Here is a 13,247-nt window from a genome sequence, read left to right as displayed (position 1 = left end):
TTTGGGAAATTAAAGTAGTTAATTTAGCGAATGAATTTATTAAGAAATTTATTGAGTTTAAGAATAATTGATTAGAGAAATTAGCTAAGAAGAATTGATGAATCTAGTAAATTTAGAAGATGAGTAAAGAACTTTGTCAATAAAAGTATTTAGTGGATTTTGTAAAGATTATTAGTGGAGATTGAGAAAAAAAATAAATTAGTGAGTTTAGTAGAATAAATTGATTGATAATTTTAGTTGAAAATTTAGTTAAGTAAGTTAAAAATGAATTTAGTTAAGTAAGATGGATTAATGAATTTAATGAATTAAAATTGAAGGTCGGAATTTTGTATTAAGAAATTGTTGGGCAGTAATTTTGGTAAATTTGGAGAATACGAAGTTTGGGATATAGTTTTATTGGTAATTGAGATGTATGAATAATAAAAGAATTTTGAGAAATGAAGTTAACGTCCGGTGAATGATTTTATATGAAATTTAGTAAGATTATATGGTATTCCGTCAGTTGGACGAGGGTTAAGGAATTAATAATCTAGATGCGTAATGGTCTATGATTAAATTTAGAAATTAAGTATAGATGCGTAATGGTCTATGATTAAGTAAGAAGATAGATGCGTAATGATCTATAGTTGAAAGAATTTAAGGATATTTAGTTGTAAGTTTTGGCAAGTGCCTGCGTCGGTGAGAGGTCCTCACAATTAAGTAATTGATAAGTTAACTTTAAGGGTAATATTATTAAGGAATTTTGTTAAAATTAAATAAATAATTGAATTAATAATTGTTTCTCAGTATTAATTTTTCAGCCTTTCTCAACTTCTCACGACCCGATCTTTCCTTCTCATGCTCCCCGGTTTCTGGGACACCGAGTATAAAATCCCAGTGGCGCCCTTTTCAAAGAGGAAAGGGGTGACCAATTGGACAGGGCTAACCACCCCGTTACAATGTTATGATAGATCACCCCCAGAGAGGGTTGTAAGGGTGGGTATTAACAACGAAAATTTTTGATTTCTCAGCTATAGCTTCTACAGACTCCAAATTTGGTATGAATTTTCTGTAAGTGATGTAAAAATAATTTATTAACGAATTTTGCGATAGCTTACTCCACAGAAGATTGCGGGGGTGGGTGTTAACAATGAAAATTTTTAAGTTTCAAACTGTAGCTCCCATAGGCTCCAAATTTAGTAAGAATCGGCTATATGTGAGGTAGAAATGATCTAAGAGTGGATTTCATGACAACCTACTCCAAATATAGATTGTGGAGGCGGGTGTTAACAATGAAAATATTTACTATTAAAGCTATAGCTCCTACAGGTTCCATATTTAGTAAGAATCGGCTATATATGACGTAGAAATGATCTAAGAGTGGATTTTATGACAACCTACTTCAAATATGGATTGCGGGGGTGGGTATTGATAACGAAAATTTTCAATTAACAAGCTATAGCTACTATAGGTTCCAAATTTGGTAGGAATCTTTAAGTATGATGTGAAGTTCATCTAAGAATAAATTTATTCCAATTTCAACTCCAAAAGAGATCGCGAAGACGCTAACAATGAAAAATTCCCGTTTGTAAAATATAGCTATTATAGACTCCAAATGTAGTAGGAATCTTCTATTCTTGAAGTAGAAATAATCTACGAGTGGATTTTACGCAGAACCACCCCCAATTAGGATTGCGAGGGTGGGCATTAACAATAAAGAATCTCAATTTCTAAAATATTTCTTCTAAAAGCTGTAAATTTGGTAAGAATCTTTTTTTCAGTCCGAGTTTTCAATTTACAGAAATTTTTTTTTTTAAAGCCGTTTACAGTTTCTTATAGAGAATATCGTGTAATTTTCAAAACTTCCCTTAGATTTTCTATACGAACATTATTTTCAGAGTTATTGATTATCAAAATCAAAAAGAACTTTTTTGCTTTGATTGACGATAACTCTGCGGCAAATCAACGTACAGGCTTTTTGATTCCGTCAAATTAAAGGGTATTAAACTAACTAAATGAACTTTTGGAAGAAACAATGAGAAAAATTTTTTTGAAGCCCGTAGACCTTTTTTTAGACGAGAAAAAATTTGGAAAAATTTTTCTTCGGTAGTTTTCTTAGGATATCTCCAGACCTGGACATGAGAAAAAATTTTCATGGTCATGTCTAAAAACTAGACACTTGGAGCTACAATTCACTTTTTTTTTTCTGTACGACTATTTTCCTCGGAAATACAGCTCGTTGAAAATCACCCAAAAATTTGGAATTTTTTTTATATCCTTTAATTTTTGTTATTAGTGTATGTTAAAATAAAATAATTCAAAGTTTATTTAAACTTGAAATATTTTTGATATGTGATGTTATTTATTTGAATTTTAATAACATTACCTATGAATTCACATTCAAATGCAGGTAAGATAAAAACACCAGTAGTTGACCGGTGGTTTTATCCAGTAAATTGACCGGAATGATCCAGTAAATGATTGATAATAGTAAATAAACTTTTTTGTAGAGCATTTAATTTCCTATCGGAATAAGCATCGATCATAATTGTAGTGACATTTTTTTTAAAGAAAAAGAAATAATTGCAAAAAGTTCCAAATTCCCATGTTATTTAAATGGGAAATGTAACTCGACTTCGGCACGGTTCAATTTGGTAATTAATAGCTTATTTGTGTAAGATATTTTTTTTTAGGTCAAGAACTCAAAATCCAGGGGGCGATTGCGAAAAAAAATCAACTTGGAAAATAACAGACACCCTAATACACATACATACATACAGACGTATGGAAATCATCGTAAAAATAGTCAGGAAAGCTTCTTAGGGCTTTAAAACGTCGAGATTTGTTGAAATCTCGATTTTCGCAAATGGGGTAAGACCAATTACTTCCTGATTTTTCGAAAATCATCAATTTTCATAGCGGGATGACAAAGAAAACAAGTGCGTGGTAGTCATTTTGTCAATGCACGAAACTTGTGAAATTGATGTCACTGGTTTTAACCAAAAATTAGAGATCATTACATTTTGCAATGACACCAAAGGTGGAGTAGACACACGGAAAAAAATTAACTGTTGCTGCAACAGGAGGCAGTCATGTTGCAGCAACAGGATTTTCCTGTAGCTGCAACATGACTGCCCCTGTTGCAGCAACAGGATTTTCCTGTAGCTGCAACAGGGGGAGTCATGTTGCAGCTACAGGAAAATCCTGAAGCTGCAACATGACTGCCCCTGTTGCAGTAACAGGAAAAAATCCTGTTGCAGCAACAGGATTTACCTGTAGCTGCAACAGGAGGCAGCCATGTTGCAGCAACAGGATTACTACTGTTATTGCGACTTAATAGTAAAATATAGTTGGGTCATTCCATGTCAAATTGACCCCTTTTGATTGGGATAAATTTTGATCAGAAATTTTCTTTTATCATATAACGAACTTCTGCGAAAAAAAAAAAATTAAAAAATTTTATTCAAAAGATATGCAAATTCAAAATTTCGCTATTTTTTCAGTTTTGTTATTGGAATATCTCGAACGTTATTATAGATACGAGAATGGCCTTTCGTTTGTTTGACAGGAAACACTTAGGGCTATTAAAAAAAAAAAAAAAATTAGGAAAAAGAGTGACCCTAAAGGCCATTCCTGCAACTTCCCGCTAATTCCGTTAATACCTGGGCGCTTACAATTGCACCCACGAAGTTTTTGAGCTCTTCGAGCTCAAAAATATAATCTATGTGTTGTTTTAAGCTCTCCAAGCTCAAAAAGATACCTTTTCTATGCTTTTGAGCTCTTTGAGCTCAAAAGTCTGATGAAAGTTTCATAGAATACTATTTTTTGAATTTTCAAACCGCAATAACTTTTGAATGAATGAATCGATTTTTACACGGTTGGCGGCATTCTACGCAGTTTTTTAAGCCTCATTAAGAATTTTTAAGTTTCAATTAGTCAAACTAGAAATTTCGGAGTAATTCTGAAAAAACACTTTTTTGGGTTTTCCTTCCTGCACGATATCTCTCGAACGAATTAACCGATTTTGACCGAATTAGCGGCAATCGACGTTGTTTTTCGATGTTAAGAGCTGCTTAGTTTTTGAAATTGATCGGTAGAGCTGTTTAAAAGTTATTCTAAAAAAACCACATTTGAAAAAATTTTTTTTTGTAGTTTTTTTGCGATTCCTCTAAATCTACTGGTCCGAATCGGCCCAAAATAAATTCAAAATCTAAGTTTGGCCAAGCCCTTTCGAATGGCACCAACCGCGATGTTTAAATGTTTAAATTAAAATCGGTTTAACCGTTCAAAAGTTATGAGGTTTACATACTTACACACACACACACACACATATTCGGGGCTGAGGAGAAACTGCTACCGGACGCGTCTCCCCAAGCAGATGAGAGGATGCTCGCTGTCCTTGGATGACACTTAATCTCTTAGTTGATGAGGTACAGCGGGTAGGAGCCAAGCAAAATAACCAAAGAAAATAAGCTCCCGTGGACAAAACTCCCCTGTAATGGGTTGGTCACACTAACTGACCTAGCAAGACGATCGTTCTCTGCTGTGACCCACTGGGAGTGACCGGAACCTCTATCGTAGTTTCCGATGATGCAGGCCACGGCTGATGTGAGCTTGCTCTGCCGAGGTGTAAGTTTCAGCAGTGGATCAGGAGCCAACAACTTCGGGCCTTGATCAGGAAGTACGCAGTGAGTGTTAGAGATCGGAATCTTCACCACTCCGAGTGAGTCTAGTCCGTCCGTGTATTCCGGGACTAGCTAAGTGTCGGTTAGGCCTCAGGGAACTGGGGTAGGAGTACTATCTCCGAGGGTACACCCGTTCCTAGTTATGGCAACCCGCTCCACTCCGTACGATGCGCTGGTAAATCAAAAAGTATGAGTAATTCACAGGAAACGAACAAGAGTGAAAACGGGCCTCATGCCCAGCAAGACGCACTGCTACTTAGTGCAAAGATGAAGAGGGCAGATGCCCTGGTACATCTGGAGAAGCTAGTCAGTGGACTGCAGGACTTTCTCCAAACCAAGCAAAATATCCACAAGGAGATCAAGTCGAAGTCGACGAACATCTGCAGTGACCTGAGATGGGTTCAAGAAACTGTACAAAGAGTGGCAGGACATCCAACAGCAACACAGTAATGTCGTGATGAAGATGAGTGCGACAGTGGTTTCACCTGCAAAAGCCGACAGAAAACTGGAACTGATATAAGGCCTGGGAAAAGGAAGGAGCGAAATTTTCCAGATTCAATGACCAGCCGTACTAAGAAGAAGAAGGACCTTAAACCAATTCCTCTGAAAAACGCGGTAACACAGAACGGCGGAAAAAAGGAGGTGAATGAGTGGCAAAACGTCCAGTCAAGAAAGTCCAAGAGAGAGCAAGCAAAAGAAAAGCTCCAGAAGCAACCGCCGAAGGAGCCCAGGCCAGATCCTAAGCGGAAAAAACCGCGCAAACGGATCAGGCCGGACGCACTGATCATCCGCCCAGCAGAGACGGCAAAGTATGCTGAGATTCTGAAGTGAATAAAGCAGGACGTCCCTGACGAACAGTTCCGTACTACAGTGGATAAGATCCAAAGAACTAGGACCGGGAGCTTACTGATTACGCTTTCGAGGCAGAGCACTGACCGAGGCCAAGCCTTACAGAAGACCATCGCGGGAATCCTCCAAGAAGACGTGAAGGTAATCTGCAAAAGACCACAGGAAGACGTCGAAATCCGAGATCTTGACGATACCACAACCAAGAAGGATATTCAGGCCGCCTTGCGAACGGTAATCGGAGAAACCTGCGAGATACCACTAGGGACAATTAAGATCCGTAAGGCCTACAGAGGTACTCAGACAGCTTTTGTGACACTAGCAGCAGCTTCAGCGCGGAAGATATTGGCAGGAAGCGGTAAAGTCCGGATCGGCTGGGCCAACTGCCGAATCAGAGCTACGAGGAGACCAATCCAATGTTTCAAGTGCTGGCACTTTGGACACCATGGATCCCAGTGCAAGAGCAATTGCCTGGTGGCGACTCTAGACATCAGAAACTTCGGTCTTCAACTCCGCCAATTGGGAATGCATCATGCAGGCCCTCGAAGAGAAGAATGTACCAGAATACCTTCTTAAGATCGTAGCAAGCTACTTTGAAAACAGGGTCCTGAAGTATGACACGAAGAACGGTCCGAGGCAGTATGATATTACTGGAGGTTGTAACGGGTGTTTTAATTCCCGCTCATTTGGCCCTTAGTAAAATTTAACAACAACAATATATTCAACAATTGACTCTAAGATTTACCAGGGCGCCACCAGGATTATTTTCTCGGTTCCTGGAACCGGATACCAGAGCTGATTCTATTAATCTACAGGGAAGAGAGAGTTGGGGGAAGGTGGTTCTGAAAATGAATAAATTTTTATTTAACAACGGTACCAAAATTTATTAACAAAGAATTTAACAACTCGTGCGCTTGCACGTACACATACTCACTTACAACTAACTCACCTAATGCTACAACTTATTACTACTCTCCTCAACTCCACGCTACCGCTTTGTCACCCCGCAAAGAGACTAATCGTATGCAAAGGCTCGTTAACTCGGCTCACGAAAGTAGTCGACCCGGTGACTAAACGTAGACCGATGTCCTCCCGCGAGCTTACAAAAAAATTTACTTAATCCCACAGTACCCTCTTATGGAGCGACTATACTGTGGTTGCTACCTTACTACCGCTGTACCCCACTTGGCGTCTATACAACGGCTTCTACGCCAACGAAACACCTCGCAAAGAGACTAATCGTATGCGAAGGAACGCTGGTAGCACTCACTCACTCACAACCCACTCTTCTCCACACACACTGACTCTACTTTACTTTTGACTAATTAAAATTTTACAAAATTAACTCCAAAATTTACAACGTTAATTTTCACTAAAATTGTTCAGTCATTAGCTTACAATAAAACTCATGAATTATCCTCACGATTAATAAATTTACTTCTTAAAATTTCCGGCTTAAAACCGACGCTTCTTTTATTCCAAATTTAACACGAGCTTAACTCTGCGCATTAACTTAAATTCTTTCGAAGAACGTTCTTTATAAAATTAACTAAATTTTTACTCGGACGTAATCCACACTGACAAATAGTTTTTATAAATAATTCCTATAAAATAATAATTTTAGTCTTCGATAGTTCAATGTATTAATGACCACGTGGAATTTTTCGATTTATAAATAATTAATAAAACAATTTGTCTCAATATAAAATAAATTCACGAAAAATTATCCACGGTTAATTCGATCTCAATTGCGTCGAAACTCAGTAGCCGATTCTCAATAAATTATATTAAATAAATAATACTTTTTTGTAACAAATAATATTAATAAATGATAATTCAATTGTTATAATTTATAATAATAGTCCAGTTGTTAATATTGTAAATTTACTGCGTCACAAAATTCTCAAGGAATTTGCGCGCTCAAAATGGACTCCGTTGTTCGTTACAGCGTACTAAGCTCGACCTCGGGTACCGAAGCTTGATCAGTCGTGAGTTGCTGATTGGAATAATTCTCGATGTTCAGAAATTAATTAAATTTGATTAATCAAAAGATGAATTTAATTTAGCCAATCTTAAGATGTTAATAATTATTAACCAGCTGAATTAACAATTTAGATACTCACGACCTAAACCCAGGAGGTCTAGAACATTCCTCGGGTGTAAAATCCCCAGGAGGAATTGTTCACAAGCTAACAAATTAAATTGATTAAAATAATTAATTATTATTAAGCAAAATTATTAAACAATTGAATTATCCAAACTTAAATAAATAAAATGAGAAGTAGTGTGTTTGATGAGCCGGGTATATGGCCCCAAGGCTCATCATTACCAAAGTCCAATACCTGGTGTAAATTTGGTTGAAGAAACTCTATGGTTGATACTCGCTTCCTTCTTTAGACTTCTTGATGTTACTCGTTCCAACACTTTACTACTTCTCCGGACACCACACATGGCTCGTCTATATAACGACCCCAAAAATACCCCCTCCTGCTCTCTCTCTAGGCCCGAAGATCGATGCGCTCAAATGCTAGTCGAAAAGTTATCGATCTCTGGCGACTTATCGATTAAGGGTAATTTACCCTGTTATAAGGTGTACCACAAGGTTCAGTTCTAGGCCCACTCCTGTTGAATATTATGTATGACGGTCTATTAAGACTAACTCTGCCAAGAAACGTCAAACTCGTAGATTATGCAGATGACATAGCCGTAGTGATCATTGCCAAACACCTTGACAAGATAAACCATATGTTTGATCTCACTTTTGAGCGCGTTAACCGGTGGATGGACGCAGTGAACCTGCAACTGGCGCAACACAAGACTGAGGCAGTGCTTATTACCAGCAGAAAAGTGGTAGAGACCATTAAGCTGAAAGACGGCGAACAAGAAATCACATCACAATCTTATATTCGATATTTGGGGGTGATGCTTGATGCCCGACTCAACTTCAAGCAGCAAGTGGAACATGTCAGTGCCAAAGCGTCAGTAGTGAGGGCTAGTCTCGCACGACTGATGCCGAACGTCGGAGGCCTAAAGCAGAGCAGGAGGCTATTACTGTCATCAGTAGTCACTTTGGTGCTCACTTACGGAATATCCATTTGGGGCCATCCATAAAGTACGTCACACGTTAATGGGGAGGGAGGGTATCACCGAAGTGTGACATCGTGTGACAAGGGGCATGGGGGGGTCAATACTTTTGTGACGTCACATGTTAAAATTTAAAATACTAAAACGCAAAGTTTGGATGTGAATTAAAAATTTTAAAAATTTACGAACTTGATCTATATTTATTAATAATTTAGCATTCTCGCTACGCGATAATCTCTCATGCAACGTCATTTAACTTCTAGAGCGGCGTTGTAATGCAAGTGAGACACTCAAATTCACGAGAATTTTGAATGGTAAGGATTTAAATAGTTTTAAGTCATCGGCGAGTGCTCGCTCGCTTTTCTATCGTTCCGCACGTCGGTTGTTTGCGAGACCTTCGACAAGTGCTACCTCACGCGCCGGCGCAGTGACTTCAATACATTCCCTTTGTTTATTTCACGATTGACTTTTGCCGAGTGGTAGTCATAGTCTTCTCAGTTTAATTGTTTTAACATTTTTAATTTATTAAATTATTTTAAAATGAACAAAAAGATTGATTTAGGTAGTCTTTACCGCAGATGATTCGATGCCTATAGTGCAGCCTATGCTGACAAAAAAAAACAAATCATACAAGAAGAAGTTAACGCCTTATGGAAAAGATTAAAAAATAATGATAACGTTGAAGATGAGACAGAATCAAAAATTAAAGAATTACAAGTGAAATTGACGAAAAAAAAGGGGACACTTTTGAGTTTTTTCTCAAAGAATCCTTCTTCATCAAAGGCATTAGCACTAGTAAAGCCACAAGACAGTAAAGTAAGTTCAAAATTTATAATACAACTAATTAGGTTAAATCAGTTAAACATCTTTAATTTAGATTATTATAAAATAGTCCGTAATTACATATATCTTTCTATCTCTGTTTGTTCGAAGTTTTGCTTGATATTTAATACTCGGGGTTGCTAATTTTATTTAATATATTACATGTTTACTTTTAATTACAGAAGGACACTAAACTGAGTAATTCAGAAGAAATTAAAAATGTTATGACAGAATCGAGTAGATGTCAATCACTTCAAATAGTAGCTAAACCAACACCTAGTCAACAGGCTTCCAAGAATAAAATTATTGTACTCGAATCTGAGCTCAATAGCTTAGTATTAGCACGTGATGCTGGTATAGCGACAGATGATGCTACCAAAAAAATAACAACATTAAGAAAAGATATTCAAGCAGAAAAGACCTCATTGAAAAGAAAAATCGACGCAGCGGAACGCCAAAAAAAAAGTCGTGATACTAAAAAACAAAAAATTTTAGAACTGTGTGAAAATAATCCTGATGTAGCAACTGCTCTTAAACTTCGAAATACTTTTGGTCGGCCTAGAGTTGAGGAAAATCAATCCGGTTTACTTGAAGTAATAAAATCAATTGCTCTTTTTGGTGGCGCAGCTGATGATCGCCATCGTACTGAAGTTATAAGATGTTGTAAGACATTAGACGACTTGCAAGCTGAACTGTTTAAGCAAGGCTATACTATCAGTCGCTCAGGATTGTATTTGAGACTTCTTCCCAAGCGAGTAAATACAGAGGAAGGTAAAAAACATGTCGTAACCGTTCCTGTCAAGCTTTGTAAACCAGACTCTACGTTACATTCAAAGCATAAAGATGGCAAATTTTGTACCGCTACTATACGAAATCTTGAATCTGTAGCTTCAATTTTGGGTCCGGACCAAGTTTTTTTTTATCGATGGATGATAAAGCACGTGTACCTTTAGGCATTACAGCAGCTAACGCTCAAGCACCAATATTAATGCATCTTGATTACCGTGTCCAATTGCCAGATCATGATTTTGTAGTCGCCGAGAAACATAAACTTATTCCATCTGTTTATGCGGGCATTCTAATAAAAAAAGATGGTGAAGGATCACCTGAAGCTGTGACGTACTCTGGTCCTACATACGTAGCAATTCGTAGTGGAAAACATTCATCTTCCAATGCAGAGACTCATGCCATTGACATTCATAAGCTTTCTGAATTACCGACTTTCGAAAACTTATTAAGAACTAGAGAAGGTTTGGTAAAACCTGTATTTATTCTCACATGCGATGGTGGTCCTGATGAAAATCTACGGTACGAGCGGGTTATAATTTCAGCTATAAAACATTTTAAAGATTTTGATTTAGATGCAATTTTTATAGCTACAAATGCCCCAGGAAGGAGTGCATTTAACAGAGTCGAACGACGCATGGCACCTCTTAGTCGTGAACTTACTGGTGTAATATTAAATCATGATGATTTTGGGTCACATCTCGATTCAAGTAATCGAACTACTGATTTGGAACTAGAAAAACGGAACTTTGAAAGTGCAGGAAATGTGTTAGCTGATATTTGGAGCAAATTAGTCATTGATGAATTTCCTGTAGTTGCCGAATATGTTGTACCAACTGACACCAGACTCGAAGCTAATCCTACTATGATGTTGAAAAATAATGCTACTTGGTATGCTAATCACGTACGTAAGTCACAATATTTTTTACAAATTGTAAAATGCAAGACTATCACATGTTGCCCAGTACGACGTTCTAGTCTTTGGCAATTATTAAAAGGAGGATTCTTACTACCACCTGTGTTGATTAAACAAAAATCAAATGGTTATGTTGTAACGGGGTGGTTAGCCCTGTCCAATTGGTCACCCCTTTCCTCTTTGAAAAGGGCGCCACTGGGATTTTATACTCGGTGTCCCAGAAACCGGGGAGCATGAGAAGGAAAGATCGGGTCGTGAGAAGTTGAGAAAGGCTGAAAAATTAATACTGAGAAACAATTATTAACAATTTAATTATTTATTCAATATAAACAATTTTATTTTCACAAAATTCCTTAATAATATTACCCTTAAAATTAACCTATCAATTACTTAATTGTGAGGACCTCTCACCTACGCAGGCACTTGCCAAAAATTATAACTAAATATCCTTAAATTCTTTCAACTATAGATCATTACGCATCTATCTTCTTAATTTCTTAACTCTACATAGACCATTACGCATCTATCCTTAATTTCCTAATTCAATCATAGACCATTACGCATCTAGATTCCTAATTTCTAAATTTAATCATAGACCATTACGCATCTAGATTCTTAATTTCTTAAACCCTCGTCCAACTGACGGAATAACAAACAACATGTTTTACCCAATAAAAACTTCTTAATTATTCAATTATCTGAACTAATTTCACATAAACAACCTCGTCTACCTGACGGAATACCATATAATCTTATTCAATTCCATATAAAATCATCCACCGGACGTTAACTTGATTTCTCAAATTTTCTTAAATAATATTTTAACCAATTTTCCTTAAATAAATTTAATCTCCAGATTAACTAAATTTACCAAATTCACCAAATTTTCTTATCGAATTTATCTAATAAATTATCCTTAATTCAATCAATTATTTAATAATTGATTTTGCACTTTTCTAACTTAAACAATTCAATTACATTTATCCACCGGCCTAAATTTAATTTTCCAAAACTTTACAATACTATCATAATCTACTAAATTTTACGTCAACACTTGTTTACTGCAAATAAATTTTACTACATTACATAATCACTAAATTTCTGTACTAGTTCACTTACTAAATTTTCTACTAATATTTTCAATTAATAAATTCTACTGAACTCATTACAGGATTTACTAAATTTAATCTTCCTAGACAAAATTCTAAACATCAACTATTCGAATCCTAAGCGTCTCAATACAACTCTTAACTACATACATTCTAGAATGACCTTCACTGACTTAATTACGCATTTTCATTTCTTATTCAAATTTACTTTTCTTTGTATCTCGAAAATTCTTAACTAAAATTAATTTATCATAGCCAACAGGCCTATAATAAATTACTTATAAATTCTCTACAGTAAATTCACAAATAAACTATTAATCTCATTCTTTTAAAATAAATATCCAATAACAAAAACTAGCTAAATGACCTTGGCGCATGAATTTCTAAAGTACAAAACTTGCTAATATAAAAATGACCGCTCGAGAAATTAATTTTAATTATTTCAGCCTCTTAATTAAATTAATAATCAATTTTGGCCTAAATTAATCGAAAATACCTGGAGACTCAATTATTGTTTTATCCAACGACGACTGATACTCCGGTCCAACTTGGCTGGCTCCGCCGCTTGACGTCTTGTCGTCTCAAACCACTATGTTAGCTTCCGGTCAGGGCTTGTCCAATTCCAAATACCGTAATAAACTCCTCAGTAGTTGATTTCTATCGTCGGCGTTCAAAACTGCACTCTCTTGACTTATCTAATCTCAACAAGTTCACTGATTCACACAAGGCAAAGGCCACTGGCTTCCAGAAGGGAAAAAGCCTCGATGTTTTTCGTGCTCGCTCTTTTATAACCCTCAGCTCAGGCTCTCGAACTTTCCTATTGTTACGCCCCGCTTCATTTTCCGGGAACAGTAGTGGGGAATCTTGATTAGCACGCCCGGTGACAAGTCGAAACTCTTGTCAAAAATCGAAAAGTAAGGGAAAACCCTTACCTACCGTGCGTCAATTATCGGGGTCGATAATGACCCCGGGAAGTTCGATTTTCCCTGTTACACTCCCCCCTGCCAGACTGTCACCCGG

The 13,247-nt window shown here is 36.7% G+C and overlaps 1 protein-coding gene across 1 annotated transcript in view; it reads right to left on the bottom strand.

Annotated features, from left to right (window-relative positions):
- LOC123258725 (Down syndrome cell adhesion molecule-like protein Dscam2) overlaps nt 1-13,247 on the bottom strand; it is a gene marked incomplete in the record, with an annotated part of 496,366 nt that overhangs the window by 321,958 nt on the left and 161,161 nt on the right.

Source organism: Cotesia glomerata, linkage group LG2, assembly GCF_020080835.1.
Source record: "Cotesia glomerata isolate CgM1 linkage group LG2, MPM_Cglom_v2.3, whole genome shotgun sequence".
Taxonomy (NCBI): domain Eukaryota; kingdom Metazoa; phylum Arthropoda; class Insecta; order Hymenoptera; family Braconidae; genus Cotesia; species Cotesia glomerata.
The sequence above is the reverse complement of the archived record's forward strand: the minus strand, read 5'-3'. Positions and strand labels throughout refer to the sequence as shown.